This window comes from Callospermophilus lateralis, unplaced genomic scaffold (genome assembly GCF_048772815.1).
Source record: "Callospermophilus lateralis isolate mCalLat2 unplaced genomic scaffold, mCalLat2.hap1 Scaffold_862, whole genome shotgun sequence".
Classification (NCBI taxonomy): Eukaryota; Metazoa; Chordata; class Mammalia; order Rodentia; family Sciuridae; genus Callospermophilus; species Callospermophilus lateralis.
This window is the reverse complement of record NW_027516716.1, coordinates 702,821-714,494: the sequence shown is the minus strand read 5'-3', so window position 1 is coordinate 714,494 and position 11,674 is coordinate 702,821. Positions and strand designations below refer to the sequence as shown.

Sequence of the window (11,674 nt, the reverse complement as noted above, 5' to 3'; positions counted from 1 at the left end):
AATAGAACCCTTCCCTCCAGGAGGCTACTGGAAGTGACAAAATGCAATTGATGACTTACACCTAATGGGACACTGCTTCACAGAATGCCATAGAGCTCAGGAACATATCCAGCCATACTATCTTGACCCTCCGTGCATGTCCAGGTAATGCAGTACACTGGCCACAACCAGAGACTGTGTCACAATACTGCAGTTCAAATCTTAGCTCTGCCGTTTACCATCTGGGTAATCTGGGAGGCTCCTCAATCTATCCACATCTCAGTTCCCCATCTTTAAGAAATGGGGAGTGATGATGTCTACCCTCTGAGATTATAGTGGGAAGTAAAAGAATTTGTATATACAAAAGTAGCTCATATTGTGCCCTGGATATGTAACCACATTCATCAATCTAACCCAATTAGCCCAATGTACAAAAGCACATTCATCTTTGCCCCATTTATCCTATCTCCAGCCAAAAGAAACGTTATGAAAATGAACTTTTCCCTCAAATTTTTTCTGCCAACTGAGTGAAACAAACCTTTAACTTCCACCTCCCAAGGGATGGCTGGTCTGAGATCTTTCCACCACTATGTGGATTTCTATTCACAGAGTTTCCTTACAACCTCTTAGGGAGGTGTGATAACTGCTAGAAGCCTCATGGTCCTGATAATAAAATTAAAAGGTCATCACTCTGGACAGCTCTGGTGGGGGACAACAGGCTGCTTTTGTGGATGAATCAGCCACTGTCCACAGGAAAACAGCTGCCCCACATCCACCTGCACCCAAATGTCCTATCTAGCACACCGCCCAACAATTCCCTGCAAATCTGTCTGACCATGCAGAGAAGAAGTGTAAATGGGAATCTCAGCACACATGAAGAGTCAGTCACAACAAGGCACTTGGGGAAATAGATATCAATAAGGATGTTAGGAGATCAGGCAAAGTACAAAAAGAGTGATAAGATCAGGGATAATTTCCACAGGGGGATAGTTGAACACACTATCATTGAAAGAATCAAGTGTATACTCACCATAGGATTGAAATTTGAAAACAATAGGCAATGCAGATGTAGATGATTTTAGTAATCCATGCTCTCTTTAAAATGAGGCTTTGGGAGAAGAATAAGATAAGTGTGAGTTTTGCATTTTGTGTCCAGAAAATGATGTGATAAAGGAATACATGGAGCAGGTGACATGCGTATTTCTTCCACCATTTCTGGGAGCATGTTTTGAAACCCTACAATTTAGACTTTGGGGGTAAAAATAGGTGTACCCTGGGTTTATGTGTATAGAGATGATGCATGAATAGACCATATGGTGAATAAAAAATATAACAGGTTACTATTTTAAATAATGGATTGAATTGATATTTTAAAAAATACATGAAATCTGGTATTCACATACAAACATTCAATCCAAGTAGTTATACATGTAGTGGTAATATTAGGGTTACTAATTATAACAAACTGTGTTTGAGTTTTGCTTTGAAAATGATGATGGAATTCAAAAGTTATGTGATATAAAAGAAATCTCATGAAAAAGCAAGTAAAGCAACATGGAGAAATGCATGGGATCTGATTCAAGGAGTGAATGAAAGTGAATCATATGCATATCAATTTGTGAATTGTGGATGAAATGATACATCCTATGATGTATATATACTGAAGAAATAGGAATATAACAATTTTGAATAAAAATTTAATTAAAAATACGCATCATGTCCCATATGAATATACTTTTATTGATGTTAAACTGTGTCTCTTACTGTAGAAATATTAGGGTTAGTACTCAATATTCACTGAAGTTCACTTTGAGTATTCTGAAATGAATATGTATATCAAGAAATTGAATATTTCTGAAAAATATCTCCTGAAAAGTTGATTATAAATCCACACAGATGGACATGAAAGAATCAAGGTAGTATAAGTATATGACACACATAGTTCATGTTTGCAAATTCATACTAATATATATATATATATATATATATATATATATATATATATATATATATATATTTAATACATTAAAATGTAATAGTATGTATGCCAATCGAAATTCATAAGGGGATATATATATATATATATCCTTCACATATGTACTCCAAATATTCATTTTCCTCTACATTGTTTCATGTCTAAACTTGTTGAAGTATAAAGCTCACCACAGCTTGAATTTTCAGTTACATCAGTGTATTGGGGGGCAGTGATCTCTTCATGAAATTTGTATTTACCAAAGTGAGAGTACTCTCAAAAATATACCTGTGATGGCAGTAGGATTATATATATGTATATAAAAATATACATTGTGACCCAGGCGACAGAGACAGGGAGTCAGGAAGTTACATATTTGTTGATTTTGAAAATTCTTGGAGAAGTAAAAGGAGAAAAATGTGTCACAGGTTTTATAATATGTATCTCTGATGAAGCAAAAGGCAAGGCCAAGTATACACCATGCCTCCTATCAAATGCCTCTACTTCTATTCCTTTAGGATTATTTTTATTGATGTTAGGGTAAGTAGTCAGAGCCTAGAAAGTTATGGGTTAGTGTCAGAGATTCAATATTTCAAATGGCAAAATGGAAAATGAGTCTAATACATATAGGAACACGTGGCACATAAAAATCTTCCACTGTCATCCACCACAATGCCTGGACATTACTATCACCCTAAAGAAGACACAATGAGAAAAGAAGAGGAAAAAAATCTGTGAATACATATCTGGAATTGGAAATTCTGAGGAGCTCACAAACCTGGGTGTGGCAGAAGAGATCTCAAAAGTTGAGGACAGGGTAAACATTCCACAAACATGGAACCCTGCTGGCCTAATGACTTCTTGATTATCTGCCTCTGACATTCGTTTACTAGAAATATAGCTTTCTTTTAGATTCCTTTGTAGTGATATCATGAAAGCCTGGTCTGAATCTATGTGAAGAGGAGGACATGGGTTCATATTTTCCAATAGGAACAGGAGGCAGCAGAGCTGAATCCTCTCTATGCAAGTGACTGTGGCCGTTGTGGTATGAATGTCTCCCTGGGTGCATTGTGAAGCCTTTGGCTCACTGCCCAGTTTTAATGGCATATCTTACAGCTTCCCTGGAAAATTGGTGTTTGTTTTTGAAATACAAAAAGGTCAACCAGGACACAGTGCTGGAGGGAGATCTGCCACATGGTGTGAGTCAGGGTCTGAAGGCAAAAACACAAACTGGGCTGCTACCCCATATATCTTTCCCACTTGAGCGTAGCAACTTATTTCTGAGCATTGCACCAAATCCTCTCCCCACAACAACATGCCTTTATATTTCCGGGTCTCCTGGCTGCACCTTGTCAGTCACATGTCATTTGGAAGCCAATGACAGAAGCCCAGGGGCCCACCACAGATTTTGGACCACACACCTGCACCCCATTGCTCCAGGCCCAGTTCCCTGCAGGCTCCTACTCACTGGCCTCTCTGTTCTTCACCAAGGTCATGAATTCCACTCAGTCAAAAATGGCACTTGCTGGTTCAGTCATGATGAGCAACCAGAGATCTAAAGGTTCTCCAGGGATTTCTGGTCTTGGGATTCTCAAAAACTTCATGGTATTGGCCTAGCCATATTTCAAGAATGAAGAAGTTGACACTGTGGGTTTTACTTCATTCAGGAGCCATTGAGTGTTGAGGAATCTCCTTTCAGTAAAAGCTCTGGAGATTGCATGCAGGCAAGGTTCCCAAAGAGTGGCGAAAGGTCACAGGAATCCAGGCCCATTGGGGTCTAAAACATGAGGTTCCTGTGAGTTTTGGCTCTCAACTATAGCTGAGAAGGCTTTCACAGCAAAATCATGTGAAATCCTAGCTGAGATTCCCAGTGCTGTGGAGAAAGCCACCCTCGGCCTAGATCTCAGTTTCCAAAGGCTCCCCTAATGCCTGGCCTTCTAAAATCCCAACACAATTCATGGCAATAGTTCTCTGAGATCAGTTCCAGTACTCAGTCTCTAATGGCATCACACCAGAATTCAAGCTGAGGTGGACCCAGTCATTTTTTCCAACCACCACACAAAAGACCACTATTCTAACAAAAACACTCCCACATGGCCCTCATCTTCTTCCATACAGACACTCATCATAACATTCTGGCTGGGGGTTTCTATAGGGTGAACAGTCTTAGATGGTGTGAAAAGAAAGCTCTCATGCCCATTATATGCCAAATGTCATGGTGGCCTGGACACCCTTCCTGAGAAACAGGATAGATAAAATGGGCCTGTAGTTATAACTGCTTTTCTTCTCAAATTAGAGGCCTCCTGCCTGCCAGGGGTAGATTCTTTATGTGTACTGGACTCATGAAAAAACCCAAACTCCTGTGTGCTAGTTACTGGAGGGCTTGCAACAACTCATTTGACCCAGAGGATCCCTGTTCTGACTTCATAGGGGTCAGGAGCCTGAACAGAGGAAGGCAAGAGACTTCATCCAATAGTACACTTCTTTTTCATTCTTTTAGATTGGGATGGACACATGGGATTTTTCTTGGGTTTCCTGGGGTGCTGAGAATGTAATTCACAGCCACACACAGGGCCAAGAGTCTGATTCAGCCACAGCTTTTACAAAGCACTTTACTTCAAAGGCACAGATTAGGCCTCTTCATTTCCATTTGAAACCATTTTCTTGAGAAGGCCCAAAGGAGTGCCCTAAGGCAAACACCTCTCTGACATTCAGGGGACAGAACAATAAGGAATAAAGAAGCCTGGAGAAAAACTTTTCTTTAATTGAACACTGTGGCATTGACAGCTCCTGATCATGCAACTTGGGTTACTATCTATCAGTTTGGGATACTCTGGGTTTTCATATAAAAATTCATAGAAGAAATCTCATGTCTCTGAAGAAAAGTAGCAAAACTAATCCAGGTCTCCATAACTTGATTCTATGAAAAAAGAGCCAAAGAATATATGTTTAACTTTGAGAAATAGCATCTGGGAATAATCCTTGTATTACATATAGACACTTTGATGGTTAGCAGGTGAAATATGGTTAGTGGTGGAACTCTAGTTCTGAATAAGCACAAATACACTAGAAGAAATAGGCATCCTACTGTTGGAATATTTTAAACAATATTTTTTCTTTAATACTGGATCAAATTATTCTTTTGAGATCCCTTCTAGCTGTACTTTGAAACTTGGAGACTATGGAATTACTAAAATAAAGTTATTACATTTCTGAGCAGTCATTTGTACATTTTATATAAATGGAAAAATTTTTAATAGGCTGTACTTTTCTTTTGCCAGTATCTAAGAAGCTTGCTATATATTTGTAAACACACCAAATGTAATTCAAGAAGTTTGCATAAAATGAAAACCATTTATCACTAGAAGACATTCTTCATATGCGGGATCTGTTTCTACATGTTTTAAACGTATTCTCTTGTGGATGAAAAAATAAAGCACTTTAGGTAATTGTCTTTGCATTTACATAGCACCTTCACTTAAGACACCTGGGTGTGTCCTACTACTGATATCTATGTCTTGTTTTACTTTATCTGATCTTAGTATATATGAAAATCCATGGTTATCATTAGTAACTTTGAATTTCAGGATTGATTAATACAGGATGATCTTTAATTTTGCCAATTTCTGTTAAGGCAATTTTTCTTCATATTTTATTCAATTATTAATTCAAAAATCATGTCTTATATTTTCAAATTAATGTGTGTTTTAAATCCAGGCTTAATTTGTGCCGCAGTCTGGCTGGGCAGAAAATCACGAGCCACTCAAACAGGAACAAACTTTATTTTGAAACTCCTGCCAATGCCCTGTATGCTTCCCTGGAAATATGTCGACCCCCACACGCAGCGTACTCCTGGGCCCACACCAATAGCAAATACCTTCTCTGGAATTCCCTCCTACCGCACTTCCCCAACAAATGGGAATGCTCCAGTAGTCCCAAAGCAGGCTAGGGTGGACAGCAGGGGTCTAATATCCCTTTGAATGCACATCTTAACATAATCATATCATCTCAATGGCTTCCTGGCGTCACCTTTCAACCAAAAATGCCATGCATCATTACTACTTGGCTATGGCTCTTAGCATCTCCCCCCTTCTGTTTAATTAAGCAACAAGCAATGTGGCTTAGGGACCCTGTCTCTGTCTGTTAGGTTGTCCAATTCAACATACGGTACTTACCCGTCATCAGATGAGCTGATCTCTAGGCGTCAGCCTCCTGTCTTAGGTTGGTACCACTGCAATTGGATCATACCCATCACTGACTACTGGTCCAGCATATAGCCATACTTGTGGATAGGCCTATGCACCAGTGTGTGGGGGGGTGAGATTCTTTGCCTCACCTCTGTTGGCCCCCAAATCCTTGGTGCCAGGTATCCTCAATGACTGCACAGCCAAAGCATCTTGCCAAAAGCATACACCATCTTGGCATTCTTTCCCAATCATAAGGAATATTGAAATATTCTGTAAAATAATCAATGGAGAGATCAAGTCTGTGGAAGAGCTTCTGGAAGCTGAAGTTCTCAAAGTTGCTAATAAGGAGAAAACTGTTCAGGATTTGAAACAGGAAATAGAGACTCTAAAAGAAGAAATAGGAAATATCCAGCTGAAAAAGGCTCCCACTCCTGATACAGTATGTTTGTGTGTTGTTTTGTCTTGAAATGTTGTATTGTCTTTGTGACGAAAATATGGAAGAGGTGTTAAGTAAATTGTTGAAAAAAGGAGGCACCCCAATGAAACCAAGAATAGTTAGGGCATGTGTTGATAAAAGCCCAGAAACTCTAGTCAGAAAAAAGAAAGATCAGAAGAAGAAGGATTATCAGGAAAAATGTTGCAGCAAAAGGGTATTACTGAATACTTTTCGTTATAGGACGGGAGCAAATCTGCTCGTCCCTGTTCGTCACCCCTCGGTTATTTTGCTGCAGCTGGACTTCGGCAAATTTGTTGGGGTTATGGGAGTAGGAGGGAAGTTGTTTTCTTGTTGTTATGTATATAATTTTACTTTGAACCTTTCAAGATATGGCTAGATAGACCACCAACTCTTAACAATTTCACCAGTCCCAGGAGAAGGATAGAAGTGGCATAGGTTTATTCTTGGAATAGTGCTTCATTCACATCACAAAATGTCTGATATGAAGGAAGTCTCCTTTTAAAATATTAAATACTAAAATTCACACAAATGTTCATGAGCTTGGTAAATAGTAAATGTCTTTTGGAACTTTTGAGATCACAGTGTCATTGACCTTTGCTTTTCTTTACAAATAGCCTCTGCTAGAAACTCAATCCAAGATTGTATTCAGCCCAAATTTCTCCCTTCTGGCATGCCAAGCAGATTACCACTTCTCAACTGGATTTTCCAAATCTGAACATCATATCTTATTAAGATGATTGATGGGAGATTCACCCTTCTTTGAAAGCAGTTTTGATTAGAAATAACAGAAATGAAAGAAAACCTGTTATATTTGTTCCTACCAAAATTCAAATACTTAATGAGACATCTTTGGAAGCTTTATGTGGTTGTTTTATTTTAAGGAGCCATTTCTATGTTCATTCACACAAACTTGTTGGTGGGAGAGATTTGTTCAACCCCCACTTTCTAACTGGCACCTTTCCCACTCATGTCTTTGCAAGAAGGAAAACAAACAAACAAAACACTTGTGTTGTTGTTGTTGTTTTGTTTCTTCCTCTATAGAATTGGAAGCTATATGTTACTTTCTAAATTATTTTATGTTTATATAAATGTATGAATGTCTCTCTTAAGAAGGCATATCTTCCCTGAGAATTACAAATGATATTTTGAGCTCTTATTATCTCTGTCAATTAAATGTATCTGAGACTTATTAAAATAAGAAATCTGTTATAGATAATACATTTTAAATATTAACTCCTAAAAATGTTATGTAGTGAAAAATAGGACCACATTATTAACATTGCTTATTATTATTTATATGCAATCTTTTTCAAAGAAATTTTTCAATATTTTTCCAATTTTAGATTATTCTTTTTAAATTTTCCTACTTATGAACTGGCTTTTAAAAAAGAAAACAAGGATTAAGAAATATTTTAGGTAACATTACAAAATGATGGACGAATGATTAGTTTATTTTTCCTACAAATTGAACATGAACAGATGTGTAATGCAGGTGTAGATCATCAACACTTTATGATATGCTTGCTTTTAATTTTCATCTAATGCCTTGATCGCTTACGAGTTAGTCATGTGTGGTGTTAGAAATTTTTGAAATACGGCTTAATCAGTTGTTAAGAATAAATCGGGCTGGGGTTGTAGCTCAGTGGTAGAGCGCTTGCCTTGCATGCAAGAGGCACTGAGTTCGATCCTTAGCACCACATAAAAATAAATAAATAAAATAAAGATCTTTAAAAATAAATAAATAAATAATAAAATTGTGATCGTGATTTTATCACTATATTTAATGGTTTGTTGCATACTTTGCAGGATAATGAATTTCATTTCCTTGCATTATCCTATAAATAACCTTAAACTTTTAAATTAGGATAATCATAGTTGCTTTCTTAACCTTGCAAACATGTACTGCTCCATGAATTTAAGAATTGGAATATATATCTAACTCGAACTACATCAAATATGACATATCCATATGTATGCATTCAAACTGTTTACTCAGAAAGACATACTTCAGACCTCTTAGATAATGGTTTCTTTTACTTGTGTTCACTATTAACCTTTTGTCTCCATATTGCTAGAGATGCCTTTTTATAGCTCCATGAATTTTTACAAATTCATTTAAATGGATATACTTAACAATGATTTTTTAAATAAAGCAAAAACTTGAGCTTATATATGACATTCATTGACAGCTGCTCTAGAGATGTATACAGTTTTCACTGATAGTTATGTTTGAGAAGTTTTTTTGGTTTTTATTTTCTTTATTGGCCTTGGTAAATATACTGAAACTTTGAAACATGCACATACACTTAAAAATTTTTTTTGAAGATTACCTGAGAATGTACAAAACACTCATCTGCAAAACTTGACAAAACATTAACCTAAATCAAGCAGGCACAATTGAAATTGAGTATTTGGCAATTAAAGTATATATATTTTTTTATATTACATCATGACCTTATGAACCTTCATAATCATTTAACTTGTTATGTGGTAACCGGAGCTCAGGCTTTCCAGAATATAATGTTCCTATCAGTCCAAAGAAATGAAACCACTTGGTAAAACTGACAGATTTTAAGTCAAGGAGATTTTTCTTTTTATGTCATACATTATTTTGATGGGTAACTAATAATCACCAAGGATGTTAGTATTGATATAATAAATAGAAGCATATATTCTTGCTACTTGTTGTTGCCATGGGAAACACACTATGATTATTGTTTTAGTTTTTAAATTTTAATTATTTTATTTATACATGTAATAATAAAATATCTCTATAGTAATAAAATTGAAATTAAAATAATAAATCCATTCCTTATATATTAACTAAATATATATTGACGTTCACTGTAGGCAATTTAGTCTGTCCTTTAATTTACTTTTTCCATTTTTAAAATTAGACTTAGAATGTCCCCTTCTTTCTGATAAATTTTGAAAACCTAGCATGCTGTTTTTTTTTCCTAAAACTTCAAGTTTTTCATATTGTTATGAATTTTTTGAATCATTCGTTGTTTTTCTTTTTTTGAAGTAAAGCATGGTCCTTTTTGTTTTTACTTAATGACTAACTAGCTAACTGAGGCTGCAACATAAAATAATACTGGTGTTTTTCCAAATGATTAGAGATACCCTTTTATATAATCTAAATATTTGAGCCTCTATACTATTCTACTCTGCTCCATGACCTATTTGTCTCTTTCTTCATTACTATAATGATTTTCTTTCATGGTAGTATTTTAAGACAATTTTGTTTTATATTATATTTTAATAACTCTTACATGAACTCACACACCAAATAACAGTTTTTATTGCACAATTATCATAATATACTGACCTCTTTACCTACCTTATATGAACACAAATTTTTAAAAGGTCACTATACATACATATGTACATGTATATTTGTTTGTATATATATATATATATATATATATATATATATATATATATATATATATATATATATAAATTTATCACACTAACCATTAAATTAATAAATATTGAATATACATATGACAAATAATAATTTTGAAGAAATGTCAAGAAAATAATTTCCTAGGCCTCAGTATATAAACATAAACATTTTATAGTTAACAAAATGCTTAACTATGATAATACAATAATCTATATATTAAAAATTAAAAGATTAAATTTATTGAGTTTTATGGTATTATGTGAAAATCAGAATTTTCAGGGCATCTTAAGTTCATTTAATAGGGCTATAGTTAATTCCTCAAAGACAGTGGGATTGGAGACCATGAGTTTTAGTGCTAGGTTGAATGGTAAACTTTACATCAAATTCAGAAACATTTATCCAAGATGTCCATTCCCACTCTGTTAGGGGAAAAATAGTTATTAAAATCTAGCATATTTTTGAGTTCTATTCCAGAAATAAGTGTCTTTCCTGACAGGCAGGTCTGCCTGGGCATATCAGGACTAACCCTGACCATTTAGCAAAAAGTACCATATTAATACAAATTTATTTCTGTTACGTCTTGGAATTCAATTGTAAAACTAAAGCAATAATAAACTACTGTCCAATTGAAATTAATTTAATGCCTTTCAAAATATCAAAGTAAGGGACTCTAATCCTCATCTGATGTTTTGACTGCTTTATTTGGTATGCATATTTTCTGGGAAATCTAATTTTATTTTTGCATTGCTAATCCATTTCATTTCAAGCTGTGTTTTGATTTTTCATACCAGCAAACTTTCACATAGGTATCTAAATTTCTCATTTAGATGAATAACTATAAAATAAATCCTAATTCAAATATTCCTGAGCAAACCTTATTTTAGAATGCATCAAAATAGGAAGCAGTATTCCTGAAAGACTTAACTGCTGTGTTTTAGGAAAGGAAAGATTGTGCTGTGCACACCTTGGGGCAGGTCAGCCAGTTACAAACCTCTTGGCTTTGCTGAAAGTTAGTGAAACAGATATTGATTCACCTTCTTTATTTCTGTCAAATATAATATTGCCAATTTATTATTCATATATTCTTTTGGGAAGAGACCGTTCACATCTTTTATACCTTCCAAACATTTGCCAAATGAGAATACTCTAGTGATTTCCATGCATTTTAATCCATCTATGTGAAGCCTGAAAACATCTAGAACAAGGGAATTGAACTCACCCAGTTAATCAAAATTCATTGTTGAGGGCTTCCAGATTCTTTCTACTAACCTCTCACTCCTTGTGAAGGGATTTTATTGTCAGTAGTTAATATTTTATGGGAATGCTGTCAGCTTCTTACAGAGTCCAAAGGAGTTATATATTTTTTCTGACATAATCATAATTCCCATCAGTATGGTTAATGTCAGCATCTGTAGGATTCCTTTGATTTTTAAGGAGAAAAAACATAAAGAATTCCAGACTCGTCAAATAAGAATAACTTAATGCTTCAGGAAATTCCTATTTCTCTAGGTGAATGCTTGGGGACCAGAGGGACAGATATGCAATGGATGCCTCTCAGTGGTTTACAGGTTAACCTGTTTTTTTCTTTGCCTGTTGAACTGTGCCAGGAAAGAGAATTTCATGTGATAGCTTTGCACACAAAGACAAGTAATTTAAACTAAGGCAGAATG

At 35.4% G+C, this 11,674-nt stretch overlaps 1 non-coding gene across 1 annotated transcript; it reads left to right on the top strand.

The window, feature by feature from the left end:
* The first annotated feature begins 8,222 nt into the window (after positions 1–8,222).
* On the top strand, positions 8,223–8,295 carry Trnaa-ugc (transfer RNA alanine (anticodon UGC)). Its single transcript has one exon. It is a non-coding gene; the product is annotated as a tRNA-Ala (tRNA).
* Positions 8,296–11,674: the final 3,379 nt, after the last annotated feature.